Source organism: Cydia pomonella, chromosome 9 (genome assembly GCF_033807575.1).
Source record: "Cydia pomonella isolate Wapato2018A chromosome 9, ilCydPomo1, whole genome shotgun sequence".
In the NCBI taxonomy this organism is placed as follows: Eukaryota; Metazoa; Arthropoda; class Insecta; order Lepidoptera; family Tortricidae; genus Cydia; species Cydia pomonella.
The window spans coordinates 14,156,163-14,172,689 of NC_084711.1; the positions used below are offsets into that span (position 1 = coordinate 14,156,163).

Here is a 16,527-nt window from a genome sequence, read left to right on the forward strand (position 1 = left end):
AATATGATGCTTTTATGAAACTTGTTCTAATTTAGCAGTTTATTATTTTTATTGTTAGATTGTTCAGTATCAATCCTTGCTACTTGATATCATTTTAAGTTTAACATTCATATATTGAAATAAATACTAACCATAAACTACCAGACAAACAATTAACAAAATAAGGAGAACAAATCCAATATTTTTTGTACCATTATTATATAGAAATTACTAACTTACCACCTCATAATTTATCAGTAATAATATCATTGTAATATGATAACAAACGAAAGCCTCAATAACGTTCGCGCGGTAATGCCACCGGCTTGTAATATACACTTGATTTTTGTATGCAAAAGACACAAAGAAAGACCCACAGGTATATTTTATCGCGAAAACAATGTTAATATATTGTTATTTTGGTATAATTATAAGAATGGTCACTGATCACTATTTATAAAACACAACTAAAGATTACGAACAACTTTTTCGAGTTTCTCGTACTATAAATATGTCAAAATCATAAATGATCGAAATACTATACGAAGCACGTTAACAAAAAGTATTAAAAATTCAAATCGTTAAAATGTACATGTTTATTTCACCTATACAAATTATATTTATGTACTTTTTTATTAATAAACTAATGTAAAATATCATATTTTGTGTACGCCACTATATTATATTTCAATAATTTAAATAATATTTTGGTCTCTTAAACGATAACTGTTTCTTTTCTAAGCTAGCTTCGTAAATGCCCAGTGAGACTTGGTTGGCATTTCAATCGCTTATCAAGTAACCATTTCACTGTCCAGTCTAATTGATTCAGATTATACATGACACCAGCAATATGAGTCTTGAGGTCAGGTTATACTGGTATGCGCGTTAGTACAATAATAGCTAACAAATATGGAGGCCTACCGCGAACCATGAAGTTTTGCTTTGCTGTCGCACTTACGTATGAAATTACAAGTGCGACAGAGAGAAAAAACTTTCTTCGGTAGGTTCTTTGATGACTTAGATTTTTCGCTTTTGACAAGTAACTTAGCAATGCTAGGATCAAAATGGCGTAATATGTATGTAAGCTTGCGGACGCTTACGCTTGTTTTCTTTCGTGTTTCATTTTTAACGTATTTTCGATGAGGTGTTATTGAAGCACGGCGCGTGTCTGTCTCACTCCCTCTTTCGGTAAATCTAATTCATTGTTTCATTTTGAAAGGATTTTTGAGGGGATGTCACAGTGAGGCGAGTGAATAAACACAACGCATTTCGCGGTGGACCTTTTGTCCTTGCAATAAGGTTTGTAGTTGGGCAGTTGATAGTGTGAGCGATGAATGCGATGACGTCAATGACTCATTTCTTCATTTGAATGTCGGCGAGCACCGAGCGCCTCGCGACTCTCTTGCGAGTTGTGAGGAACGCGAGTGAGTTTGAAAGGCTGAGAGTTTTTTTTCAAATTTGAAGTGTTTGAATGGTTTGAGTGGTAAGAGCTGTGTGTGATGCGCGCGAGTAAATGAGTAAAATTAATTGAGGAGTGATGTATGACATTTATGCGGTGTGAAGTTCTGCGACAATTTAACTAAATGAGTGGTACAAATGAGGTGCCTCACGAGTGAGCAACTCAACACTAGACTCAAGGGATGGACTACAATTTCTAGCGCTTAACAAGAAAATCGCAATCTATTGGGACTTCTTTCAAATCAAATTTGTAAGAAAGAGATAAGTATCCGCTTGAATTAGATACCTAATACGTATTATGAAATGAGGTGAGTTCGATACACGACCCGAATATCCCGATCTCATTAATCACGCCGTCAGAACTAATCTCTTTCCGCGTATTTTAGCGCGATGTAAAATGTTTACATAGCGTTTGGTTTGGTAAAATTAATGACGCTTCCCTTGCGAAATTCCCATTCATCCGGAAAAGTAGAACAACAACACACACAGATTGAATTAAATCAGAACGCTCTGCAATAACATTACGAGATTTAAGGCCACACTGATTGTGTGCCGTACCTATAACATTACCATTACGGTACAGCATAATGAAATTTCATGCATTTAGGGTAAACAAAATGTAAGTATCTCTTTGCGTTTTAACTCTAGATATACTCATTGGTATCTCCGATTTAAGATTGGTAGTATACCTATTTTTAATATACTTATTAGCTAGCATCAAGGTTCCCTTCGTGAATTGTAAAATCTCGAAATACAGGTTAATCGACTTTATATGTGACTGTATCTGGTAAAGATACCTTATAGCGGTTAGCGCTTACGTACTTTATTAGCATTGGAGCGTCGTTAGTAACAGCGTAGGCGCCGATCGCCATAAGGCCCTTTACCCCGTGGAACGTCACATATATGCTCTATGCAGGTGGCAACATTTATAAGTAAATAATCTATTTCTTTGAATATTAATCATACGTGTTTGCCACCGACACCGGCATAACGAATATTCGTTTTGTCTATGTGTTATCCGCGTAGGTAAATACATAACTAAGTAAAAGTTACTTAATGACATCGTCGCCTCTACCAAACGATATAAGCTGCTAAAAATATATATTAAATTATTACTTTAATTGCGCAGGACACATGTCAACATTTCGGGAACCGATGCTGTCCTAACGAAATGTGGCCTAAACTCGTTCAGTGGAAAATACTTGCTCGTCACCGCAATCCGTTTTCTAATCTAATTAAATCTACCGACTGACACAATTTGATTTTCGTCGGAATCAAAGCGGACTAACTTTATATTCAAATAGGGTAAATTGAAAGATCATTTAGAGATTTAGTGCAAATTCAATCAAGAGCGAAAGCTTTAGAAGCTTCGTTCTTTATCCGGGAAGTTAATAAGGTTAATTCGTTCTAAAACACATAATCTGACATGAATTAGGCGCGCAAGTAACTGTTAAACCTAATTATGACTGCTCGGTTCCGCTACTTCGGAACAATTAAAATACAATTATTCTAATAAGATCACGAACACAGGCAACATATCGTTATATTCATATTAAATAGTACTTTTAAATCCTGCCGGCACTATATAAAAAAAAAACGCTTGAGTTTCTATTTCATGAATATGATTATTTTGTCTCCTTAAATAAAATGTGTAAGTAGTGTAAAGCCTACAAATTCCTAAACCTATTTATTTGAATGGAATGATTTAGGAGCTGTGACATAATTACAGATGTATAAATATAAATAAAGATATGGATAAATTATTTAAAGATACATATACATATAAAGCTACTTTGGATCCATTAGACAATCAAGTACCTAATTTACATGATTCTTTGAGTACCTTTGGTACTTTTATGAAATATGAAGGAGTGTACAAGTTTTTAAAGGGTCGGCAACGCGCATGTAATATCTCTGGTGTTGCAGATCCATAGGCTACGATGACTGCTTACCATCAGGCGGGGCGTATGCTTGTTTGCCACCGAAGTGGTATAAAAATATTTTTAGCCTAGTTAGATTACTGTTTAGTACATCAAGCTTTTATTTAACTTGCCATATTATATAATACGTTTATGTGAAATCGGAAAATGAGTCAAATTTAGCTTCCAAAATTTGACCCACTCCCCGTTTTGCGATTGAGCTAATATTTTGCATACATATGTAAGTCGGGTGACAATGCAATATTAATATGGTACCATCGAGCTGATCTGATGATGGGGACAGGTCACAGAAGGTGGCCATAGGAACTCTGTGATAGAACGAAGCAACCCTAATTGTGTTTGGGGTTTTTAGAATTGTCTCGATGAGTTGTAGATGCATGTGCGAAGTAAAATACAGTCAGCAATAAAAGCTTGTACCAAAAATTATTTTTTTGCCAAAAACTTATCTTAAAATATATTTATGCTAATTACTGCGGTTGCTACAGACTTTTTTTACATCAAAAAAGGTACAAGGATAACAACAACACATTTGCGTGAAAAACACAAGAGCTACAAAACCATCAAGAGGTTAAAAACCTCTAACAAAACTTGACGTAAAACCTGTCCATCTAGCTAACCATTATGTTTTTAGCAAGAAACGCCTGATTATAGTCGTAAGCCAAAAAAGACTGCGATATATTGTCTTAGTTTTAAAATGACTACTTAATAGTTTCTTTGGACAGAAAACAAGTACGTAGGTATATGGCAGAGATTAAACGACTGGCCTGTCTAAAAACAGACAGATCTAAAAATCAAAAAATGGTTTACCTCTATTAGAAATATCTCTTTTTAGGGTTCCGTAGCCAAATGGCAAAAAACGGAACCCTTATAGATTCGTCATGTCCGTCTGTCTGTCCGATTCTGTCACAGCCACTTTTTTCCGAAACTATAAAAGCTATACTGTTCAAACTTGGTAAGTAGATGTATTCTATGAACCGCATTATGATGTTCACACAAAAATAGAAAAAAAAACAATAAATTTTGGGGGTTCCCCATACTTAGAACTGAAAATCAAAAAATCTTTTTTCATCAAACTCATACGTGTGGGGTATCTATGGATAGGTCTTTAAAAATGATATTGAGGTTTCTAATATCATTTTTTTCTAAACTGAAAAGTTTGCGCGAGAGACACTTCCAAAGTGGTAAAAAGTGTGTCCCCCCCCCCCCCCCGTAACTTCTAAAATAACAGAATGAAAAATCTAAAAAAAATATATGATATACATTGCCATGCAAACTTCCACCGAAAATTGGTTCGAACGAGATCTAGTAAGTAGTTTTTTTTAATACGTCATAAAAATTAAAAAAAAAAATTTTTTTCATCAAACCCATACGTGTGGGGTATCTATGGATAGGTCTTCAAAAATGATATTTAGGTTTCTAATATCATTTTTTTCTAAACTGAATAGTTTGCGCGAGAGACACTTCCAAAGTGAAAAAATGTGTGTCCCCCCCCCTGTAACTTCTAAAATAACAGAATGAAAAATCTAAAAAAAATATATGATATACATTGCCATGCAAACTTCCACCGAAAATTGGTTCGAACGAGATCTAGTAAGTAGTTTTTTTTTAATACGTCATAAAAAATGTAAAAAAAAAATTTTTTCATCAAACCCATACGTGTGGGGTATCTATGGATAGGTCTTCAAAAATGATATTTAGGTTTCTAATATAATTTTTTTCTAAACTGAATAGTTTGCGCGAGAGACACTTCCAAAGTGAAAAAATGTGTGTCCCCCCCCCTGTAACTTCTAAAATAACAGAATGAAAAATCTAAAAAAAATATATGATATATATTACCATGCAAACTTCCACCGAAAATTGGTTTGAACGAGATCTAGTGAATAGTTTTTTTTTAATACGTCAATAAATTAAAAAAAAATTTTTTTCATCAAACCCATACGTGTGGGGTATCTATGGATAGGTCTTCAAAAATGATATTTAGGTTCCTAACATCATTTTTTTCTAAACTGAATAGTTTGCGCGAGAGACAGTTTCAAAGTGGTAAAATGTGTGTCCAAAGTGGTAAAATGTTGAACAAGATCTAGCAAGTAGATTTTTTTTAATACGTCTTAAATGGTACGGAACCCTTCATGCGCGAGTCCGACTCGCACTTGGCCGCTTTTTTTAGTAATAATTAGAAAGACTACTAATAATTTAAGCCTATGAAAAAAATATGTTTTTCTAGAAAAATACGGTACTACATACTTTGTCGATTTTCAACAACCCAATTCAAAGTTAGAATACTTATAATACATAAAAATATAAATTTGGGTGTCCCCTTCTTCTTCTTCTACAGTGGTACTACAGCTACAGTAAACAGCAGAAGTAACATTGAGTCGATTAAGGTAGTCAAAATAATCTGCAAACCCTCTTGTACTCCCTTAAGAGGGAAGAATAGCTTTGTGATCCTTGCGAAATAACGGTACGTTTTCTCTGAAATTCAATTTCGGAAGAAAACGTTTCCCAACAACTAAATCTTAACAATCACTTTGATTTTGATGTCAATCGCTTCGGCATAATATATTCTAGGCTTTACAAAAAATGTTTTGCAAATTTGCAAAAAAAGGAAAACAAATAAACCTAGTTAGGGTTCCGCAGCCAAATGGCAAAAAACGGAACCCTTATAGATTCGTCATGTCCGTCTGTCTGTCCGATTCTGTCACAGCCACTTTTTTCCGAAACTATAAGAGCTATACTGTTCAAACTTAGTAAGTGGATGTATTCTAAGAACCGCATTAAGATGTTCACACAAAAATAGAAAAAAAACAATAAATTATGGGGGTCTCTAGTAGGTAGTTTTTTTTTAATACGTCATAAAATTAAAAAAAAATTTTTTTTTGATCAAACCCATACGTGTGGGGTATCTATGGATAGGTCTTCAAAAATGATATTTAGGTTGCTAAGATCATTTTTTTCTAAACTGAATAGTTTGCGCGAGAGACACTTCCAAAGTGAAAAAATGTGTCCCCCCCCCCCCCCTGTAACTTCTAAAATAACAGAATGAAAAATCAAAAAAAAATATATGATATACATTACCATGCAAACTTCCACCGAAAATTGGTTTGAACGAGATCTAGTGAATAAATTTTTTTTAATACGTCATAAAATTTAAAAAAAAAATTTTTTCATCAAAACCATACGTGTGGGGTATCTATGGATAGGTCTTCAAAAATGATATTTAGGTTCCTAATATCATTTTTTTCTAAACTGAATAGTTTGCGCGAGAGACACTTCCAAAGTGGTGAAATGTGTGTCCAAAGTGGTAAAATGTTGAACAAGATCTAGCAAGTAGATTTTTTTTTAATACGTCATAAATGGTACGGAACCCTTCATGCGCGAGTCCGACTCGCACTTGGCCGCTTTTTTTTTTCATTGTGTCAATAACATACTAAAAAATCTTGGAGAATGGAAAATATTTAGAAGTGGAAAAACGTTTTCTCTTTTTGTATGAACAATCACTTCTCTCTTAACAATAAAGTTATGTCAGATCATTTTGAACACCTTGCCCTTTGTCGTCACGATTATTCAGGGTCGTGGTCGTCGCGAATGCTGCTCGTAGATGTCGCCTCGCACACGTTCTGATTGTTCACTCAATGATGTTCTTTCAACTGTAAGTGCTGAAGCACTCCACTTTGTCTCGCAGACCCTCGCGACCTATGTCAACGGCGGGTCGGTGTGAATGGGGATTTATACTCTTTAAAAAATGAAGTATCGCTTAAACCTTTCAAGTTTATCGTTGACCCTTTTTTATATGGAGAAAAATTGTATAAATTGCCGCCCGGGCGTGTTAATAACAGGGTGCGTAGCCAACCTGCCAATCCAACGCTCCGTAGCGAACGAAACTTAACTGTCACTGTCGCACTAATATGGAAGAGTGATAGAGAGAGAGAGAAAGACTACCGTATCGTTCGGCACGGAGCGAACGATTGTCATCTTGGCTTACGCACCCAGACCTGAAATGTTTTCGCTTCATTCGCTCATACATAACCTATTAAGATCGGATCTCGGGTGGGGTGTGGGATCTTGTGGTTTTAAGGTGAATATCCATATCATCATAGGCTTATTAACTCTTAAATTATATGAGCTACGTTACCTAAACTGCAAGCATTGATTGTGTTTAAGAGGATAGTGGGCAGCTATTTCTCTAAATAAACCGTTTTCCTTCCTGGACAATGGCATTATGGAAAATATTTTTGTTCCGTTTAATTTATTTTTACCACAGGCACAGGCAGGCAGATATTCAACTCCGTTACATTTTTTCACACACTCATTTAGACGGCACGCGAACTGGCATGCGATTTTAGTTACATTGCGGACTATTGAGGTCCGCAATGTAACTAAAATCCTCCAAATCAGTCGACCGATCAAATACCGTAATACATATAACGAAACTCGGATGCAAGTCGCACCGTCTAAATAAGTCCTTCGGCATCGGATCTATTCGACCCCATGCAGGTATGGTTGATTGCGATGTTAACTAAGTGCCATATTAAATTGAATTCCAAATTAAACCGTCGACTCAGTAGATGTTTGAGTAGAAGATGAATCGAGGACGAATATGTTGATCCCCAGGTTTGCACGTAGTAAGGCTGAGGTGAAGCAGCCTGTGGATCAAATATACAAAGCGGGCTGCATATTCAACAAATGTTCTCAAAAATATGAGTTGATTGCTGACTATATAACGAAAAGTACAGTCGGCGATAAAAGTAATGTTTAAAGGCTAATAAATACTATTTTACTAAAATGCTTTCACGGCACACAAATAAATATCGAATCGCAATTGAACCGTAAAGTTTCATTTCGTCATGAAGTTTCAAGTTTACTGTCGATATCGCCATTCACGTTTTACTGTATGGCGAATGCTTTGATCGCAGGCCCCCAGGGTCTATTATTGGCGAAGGGTCTTGTATTTTCATGTAAATATAGTTACTAAACATGGCAAACTCGTGTAAAGCTTTATCACGTTTTTATATTGTTGTAGATACAAACGTATGTACGTAAAGTGGCTTTATAATAGTGCAATAGCAACACCAAAAGTGTGTTCTAATTCCTTAATAGGTTTCAGGAAAGGTACACAGGTACACAACCACACAAGGTAGGACAAATTCAGGTCCACCGCCATAACCTAACATACTATCAGCATTCAGCAGGAGTAACTATTATGGTCGGACCTCCGTCGGACACATACCATGAAATAAGTATAGCGTTCGTTTCTTAATTACGCGCTAAGTCAGAAATCGACTTATTCTGTGTCATATCATATCATACGCAATGTTATGTCTCTAATACAGCAAATAGACAAAGAGTTCATACATACATAATAATATAACGTTAACGTATGCGGTATAAGATATGGATAGTTTTGAACATGTAACATGTAAAAAAACTGAAATAATAACTAACTGCCAATTTAACGTCTTTATATCTCTATTAATTATTCTGGCTCATGGGCATTGGACTTTTTCGTCTTCCAGTTTTCTGAGAGAACTTGATTAAAGAAAATGACGGCCGTCCGAGTTACAAAATCTTACAGACAGCTCATGAGGACATTCAAATGTGCCAGCAACTGTTTAAAAATATCTTAAAACCAGGCATTGGCAAACGTTAAAGAAAAGTTAAACCCACTGTCTCCGAAAAAAGAAACTGAATACGCAGCTAACAACGTCATTTGGTCAAAAAATGCAACTATATTTGGTCATAAATCCCATAATACATGAACTTTGTCACTTAAATCATTTAAAATGGAAATTCGTGGAAAGGAAACTATTAGTTTATGACATAAACACCAATGGTCTAACGGACGAGAATGTGAAATATGATATAATGTAGTGTATAGATAGATAAATATAATCCAATATAATGAAAGATAAAATTGGGACTTATACGCTGAGCGAAATAGTGGCCAGCCCTCTGGTCGCCCGAGGCCTCTATTAGGCGCGCCGACAAATCTTTAAAAAGCCGACGCGCACTTGGCCCCCATGGCCCCAAGGTTTCAACGCCAAACGCCGCAAACATGTAGCTGCTTCCTAGTGCTGAATATTTGCGGCGCTTGAGGCTTTCGGCCGAGGATGCCGCAGCGCCAGCGGTAACTTTGGTGCTCGGGACATGGGACGGTGCCAGGGTATCAACGCATGTAGCGTCCCACACTAGCGGCCGACCCATGCTCCAAGGCACCAGTGTCATTCCGTCGGGTCGCTTGCCATCGTCCCTGGCTAGACCGCTGGGCTCAAGTACTGCCGGCACTCTGGCACTAACAAGGGCCCGACGGATAACATCATTGATACTGGCGTGGCGGGGCATTCTTCCAGCGCTTCGGACGCACGAGAGGCCATGGTGGCCTAGGATGTCCACCATGGCGCCGCATTGACAGCGATGTGGTTGGTTAGTTGATGCCCCTATCAGCGTATAAGTATCGCCATACAGCGGGGAAATACGGCCAGCCTTCTAGGCACCTTGCCCATTGACGGCGATTTGGGCCAAATTTTTTATCTTTAGTTTAAGTTGTTAGTAAGTTTTATTTTATTATGTATGTTTATTTCTTTGTTTTTGGATATTAAAATCTCCCTGTTTTGGACTGAATTAAAACCGAAATTGGGACTAAAAATGTCAACATTTGTGTTTTCGACAGCGATGGATAAAGTCACAAAACTGCCGCTAAGTATAACGCTAAAAATATAAATGTCACATTATAGTAAAACATAAATATTTATTAAAAAACTATGTTTTTTTTTTCATTTAATACGAATTTGTTACAATAATCTTACAGATTAACGTTATTACAGTTGCGATCTTCTATGAGGCACTTCCCCAGTATTGCAGTAGGACTGCTTCAAATATAAGAGAAGTGACATTTTGCTATTCCCTCCACAAAATATGTTAATAAGTTTCCCGGTGCATCTCGCTACTATTTTCATAGATCTGTGATCTATTTGTTTCCGTCGCGACCTTATTCAGTGACCGTATTTAAAAAGAATTAACTAGTTAATTCAGCGATGAGCCGACACACTTAAAAAAGATGACCGCAGATGTCTATTTTATGGCAAAGAGTGTTTCCTGGAAAAATCGCAAATTATCATATTTCAAACCATCTTAGGTAACCTACCTGTATTATGCTTTTTTAAAAACATTTATTAATATATGTACATATAACGAGGTAAAACAATATAGCTAATGTGGCGCTGCCTCAGTTAGTTATTACGTATTACGACAGAATCAAGTTATTAGACAGTAGATATCTATCTAATAAGTAGTTATGTGGGTAGAATAAAAATTTAGGTGCCATGAATGTTATTATTGTATGTATGTAGAAATGTACCATTGGCTTGGCTGCGGATAGCGTTGTAAATGTTGTCATTGATTTCGTTCTCCCACCAGGCTACAGATGTGCAAAGTTGTGAAAATTTTCCAACATATTGAAAAAAGAATCACAGAAAATAAAGAAAATTTTCATTTTAGAAATGGAAAACTTCGATCTCAATGCAAAAAAACAAGAACTTTCCGACGGCACATCAGTGCATCAGACTCATCAAACATTGGTAAATACAGTGTTTATTTAGTCATCTGCAATAATTTACGGGGTGAATATGAATTGGCTTTTTCATACATTTTGGCTGTCTGACCTTGACATTTTCTATGGGAGAGTAAATTTTTTTCGCCATTTCGGTGTTGGTCCCATATAATTGTTGCTCTGTATGATCTATATATTCAGCCCGTAAATTATTGGTGGTGACTAAATAAACAACCTGTATATTATACCTACATATACGCGAGGTGTAACAAAAATTGTAGGAATCCGCTTAGGGGCACATGCTGTATCAACATTTTTGGACTTTGATTAAATGGAGGGTTGGCCGACATGAAAGACCTGCCACATAGAAAAAAAAAATTTTCGGGCCAAAACAATTTTCTACTCTTTCCTAATCAGGACAAAATATCGAATATACCCTTAAACGGATCCCGACTATTTTTGTTACAACCTGTATATTGAGGCACGTCTAATACATTAAACTCCTCATACTTCGAAGCAGTTTGCAGAGCGTGCTAAAGAAAAACAAAAATTAATTAATATACTCCGTTGACGCCTCCTTCATGTCAATCGAGTACGAGTAAACGCTGTAAGTATATAAGTAATTACATCTACCTGCAAAATATTACCTATATTTTTTAGTTCTTTTACATTAATAAAATTTAATAAAAGATACCCGAGTTATTGTTCCAAGATGGGGCGCTGAACCTTTTTGCTCGCCTCAACGCGTGCAGTTTCTGAAAAAAACGAAGTTATTTATAGGCACCTACTCTATTAAATCATGTTACACGTCGCCGTCGCATGGAGTGGGCAGCCCCATGCCTAGGACATGTAGTATGACGTACATTAGGTAAAAGCCGACCAAGCGTGAGTCGGGCTCGTGCAGTAAGAGTTTCGTAATTTCGTGCCATCACACATTTTTTATAACGTAGGGTCTTAATTTTGAGTCGGGAGTTGGACTTACAATCCTTCAGTAGCTGTTGTCATTATATCACTCCAGGTATTATGTCTAATTTATATTTTTTGTTTACGATTCTAGACAAGAAACGTAGAAAATCACGTTTCTTATAGTCTTTATAAGAAACGAGTTTTCCCGTCCCCTTAATCATAAATTTACGTAAATGTTTATTTTCGAACATTCACATGAAGGATCACTAGAGGCTCAGTAGAGCTTTCGCTGTTTGTCATAGGTTAAGTCACGTTTCGAGCACGGAATCCTAAAAAAACGAAGGATTATTTACAAGCACATAGTTTACGCATTATGTTATATAAGTTATATTACATTAAAGTGGGCAGCGTACCCAGAACGTGTATGACGTCACTGCGCATCCCTGGCGAGCGGGATGGATTAGCTAATCGGATCAGTGGTGTCATTTACAGCGCTTACCGAGCGCGGGTGAGTTAAGTGAACAATAAATAGCATTTAGCTATGGCTGAGATTTTTCATATTTTAAAAAGTACTCGCCGCTAGTGTGAAAGAAACCGCCAGCGATACGCATGCATGCATATTTTATATTCACACTGCACGCTGCACATGGATAAGCAAGTTTCTGGGACGAGAAAAAAATAGTCGTTCACCTCCCTTAACCTTAACGGAGTATTAAACTACACTAAGTCTCAGAGAGTAAATAAAAAAAAAGAAAGGGTCCCTGTGCAAATCGATCGAGCGGTTACGATTCAATTAGTAGCGTGCGGTTACCTGTCTGACAGATAAGATCAGAAATGTTTATTACGTAGCACAAAAATTTTACATAGTGTAAACGTTTACAGCCTTTTGGACGGTGACTGGCAACAGTTATGTACATATTTGAATTTAGAATCAGATCTCGCTGTCAGATGGAACGAGTATGCCAGCCGGCATTCCAGAGGAGGCAGCCATTAAGACTAGACGAGATATAATGTTGCTGATATATTAAGAAATAGTAGTTTATGTGACTGCTACATAATGAAAGGCATTAAAATACGAGTGTGGGTTTATGGAGCGAATGAAATGAGTTTCATAAAAGGATCACCCGAGTAGTTTTATGCCTAATTATGTACAGTTACATACACTGCTTCATCTACATCAGTACCATACCATAAGTCATACACTTCAACCAAACAAAGTCATTTTTTACTAACTAACCAAGCAAACGTCAAAATAGCGGAAATACAAATTTTTCACGCATGTCACGCATCCGTTGTTTTTTTAATTCAGAACGTCATATATTATAGGGACGTTATGTCCTGGTTTTCTTATAAATAAATTTCAATGTTAACTGCACATTCTGTTGTATTCTGCTTCGGTTCTGTTTTTATGTTCTGTGTTGTTTTACGTGTGCTACACTACTGATGTGCTGCGACACATGCTGAGTTTTATCCTTTTCTGGAACCACCCGCAGCACTGTAACTTCTACTTTACCTAGATTTAAGTCTATTTTAATGTTGTTGTGTATGTGTGTTTCGAATAAAAGCATCATTCATTCATTCATCATTCATATAGATGACGAAATTATAAAATATCGAAAAGTGCCATTAATGTTTAACTATTGACCACATCCTCCCTGTTAGACCGCTATCCCTAACAGTAGTATATATATACTGTCTCTTACAAGTAATATTTAATGGAACATAGAAAATTGCGCTAAAAAGCCCTGAGCGCAGCTTGATGTCTCGGAGTGAGTCTTAGGGCCCACTACGTAACGCTGATTTTCAGTGAAGCCTGGTAACACTAAAACTAAATGGTACTAATATATAAGAAAACATAACAACACATTAAATAAACAGAAAGGCAGAGTACTCTATAAACAGTGCCTAAAAACAACGTGTACAAAGTAATACCTAATTAGCACGCTTTCTGATCTGCCTAGATCCTAGATCGTTATTGTACCAGTCAACAGCAGATCTGCCTAGATCCTGGATGATTAGTATATGCTGATTCACCCGAGGAGTCTGTTCACTCGCACCCACGGCCTCACGCTCGCCGTACCACTGGGAACACTGATGCATTGCCAGCTGCGTCTCAACCCCCGCTCAGTATCGCTAATGTGATACCTACCCTATTTCGTATAAACGTAATGCCTTCATTGAATCATGGATATACTCAATCATATATTATTCAACCTTAAAAATGTCAGAAAGCGGGTTTCTTTAAATTACCGTCTCTGACTAAATACCATGATAATGTAAAAAGTTAAAACCCCAATGATGCTTTAAGAGGGGACGAACGCAAAATTGCAGTTCTTATATTGAATTATTATGACACATATTTAAACTAGATTATAATATTATATTATTTGCTTGAGATTATAATATTATATTATATGTTTATGTTTGTGTATTTCTTATGAATGTATTGTGTTCGTACATGTATCAATTGTCATCACCTATACCTCATGTTTTGCACCGCCTACAACTTATCTGCTTTGCCTAAAGGTTGACTGGTAGAGAATGCCTTACGGGATTAAGTTCGCCTATTGTACAGTGTGTTTTCTTATGTGCAATAAAGATTAAATAAATAAATAAATTTGCAAGGGAAGTATTTAACCAAAAGTAACTAACCAAACCTAAGGTTAAATGGCTCGATAGAAAAAATCACGAAAACATGTCTAATTTTCATTTAATTTCAATTGTATATCGTTACCCTGCATAGCACAGGAGTATAACTTTAATAGAAAATAGCTAGTGATAAAGCCGAGCGACGTGATGAGCAAAATTATAAACAGGAGTATATTTTCAGAGTTTCAGAGTTATTGAGGTAAAACGTTAAAACTTGCGCGATGGCCATATATTGGACCTTCCGTCGCCCCTTTTAACTGGAAATTAACTGGCTACCTACATTAGCTATGTATTATTCATATAAGGAGCTAGAAAAAAAAAAATGAATTCGAAATATCTATAAAGCCTAAGCTAATGAACGCTCAGTCGCGGCTAAAAACTAGGCCATTACTGTAGTTACGAGTATCTTCATCTGACCAGTTTTATTCTAGTTTTTTTGAGATAATTAAGTACGCAAAATATAAATTTGTAGTGTGTTTACAGTAAAATACCGTACCGTAGCGGTCGTTATCAATAAAATAAAATAAACGACAACAGTAACAGGTTCCCCCGTAAATATCCGGACCCTCAGTCCTTGACCCATCGTTGGTCCATTGCGTTTTACACCGCATTTTTGGCAGGCCGATGTCTTTATGTAACAGGCTATAAGCGCCGTGCCGCTAACACGACTCGGTTACAGTGTATAATCAGTTTTACTCTTTTTTTTGTGCAGTAATATGCAAAATAAGAACATAAGGATAAACCTGTTTACGTAAGCGTATTTGTGTGCTACTTCCTTTTGTTTTTATTGAGGTTATAGACGCCTGTTATAAATAAACAAGATTATTACTCACTATGTTACTTACCTTTCGAGTTCCTTACAATTTAATAACACTTGTAATAAGTTATTCGTACATAACTATATAAATTAGAAAATTGGCAAGTAAGATATCTGTCAAGAATTATACATATCCAATGACAACCTAATAGCAAATAAATTACATTAGCAATAATGCTTTCGTCAAATCAAACGTGAAACTTTTATAAGACACTTGCCTATCATGATTTTATGATAAACTTGACTAGAACAAGCCAGGACACAAAAATAACCCCGACTCATTTAAGGATACGTTAGTAACTGAGCATAATAAGTACACAAAACATAGATACTTCTGTGTATTATTCCATCAGTGCACACGTTATTGTTATAACCCCCTATGCTGCCTCAGTAACGAGATTTGTTACCTACTTAACGTACTTTAATATGGCGGGACAGAATTATATGCTCGTAATGTTATGACTTATTAAGGTTAAGTAGGTATACACAATTTCCTTTGCGTGTACATTTACATTAAGTATGTACGAACTCAAGTTAGCAAAAGTATTATAGCTTAGCGAGTTTAGCGACATGTATACAAAAAATAGTGAATATATGCAGATAATATAGTAATAGTAGTTTATGTGACTACTGCATAATAAACGAACGAAGTGAGTTTCTTAAAAAGATCACACGAGTGTTTTAATGCCTAATTATGTACAGTTACATACAATATTTTATCTACACACATATCATAAACTTTCTATGAAATATTCACTAACCCAAATTACAGCCTCCGTTGGGGCATCGTTGCCAAATCGTTGCTCTCTTGGCGGAACTCGCGGATATATGGTGGCGTCACCGAAATATTTTTATCGCTTATTTTACACGAAACTTTTGCTATAGTTGGTACGTAAAACTAATTAAAAGATAAACTGTACGTCAAATGGCGGTAAATGAAAACCGGGGTCTCTCTCGCTAGATCGGTATCATCTGAGTTGATCCAGTTAGAAGGTATGAACCATACTGTTCTACCTTAGAGATGGCTAGGGGGCGCCGTAAGCCTTCAGTAAGAAATGCATATACTTGGAAAAATTCGACCGATGCTGCCGTGACCCCGGTGGCCGAGTGGCTCAGGCACCTGCCGCGATAGCAGAGGACGCTGGTTCGATTCCAGCCTGGGGCACTGGAGGCCTTGGTCACTTTTTCTTAGTATATGACATTTATTTCAGTTTACAATTTATATAGTAGTG

General features: G+C 36.3%; 1 protein-coding gene across 5 annotated transcripts in view; it reads left to right on the forward strand.

Annotated features, from left to right (window-relative positions):
* The window catches only part of LOC133520927 (diacylglycerol lipase-beta), a 100,584-nt gene that overhangs the window by 48,985 nt on the left and 35,072 nt on the right, over positions 1–16,527 (forward strand). The gene's annotated exons all lie outside the window — the stretch shown is intronic.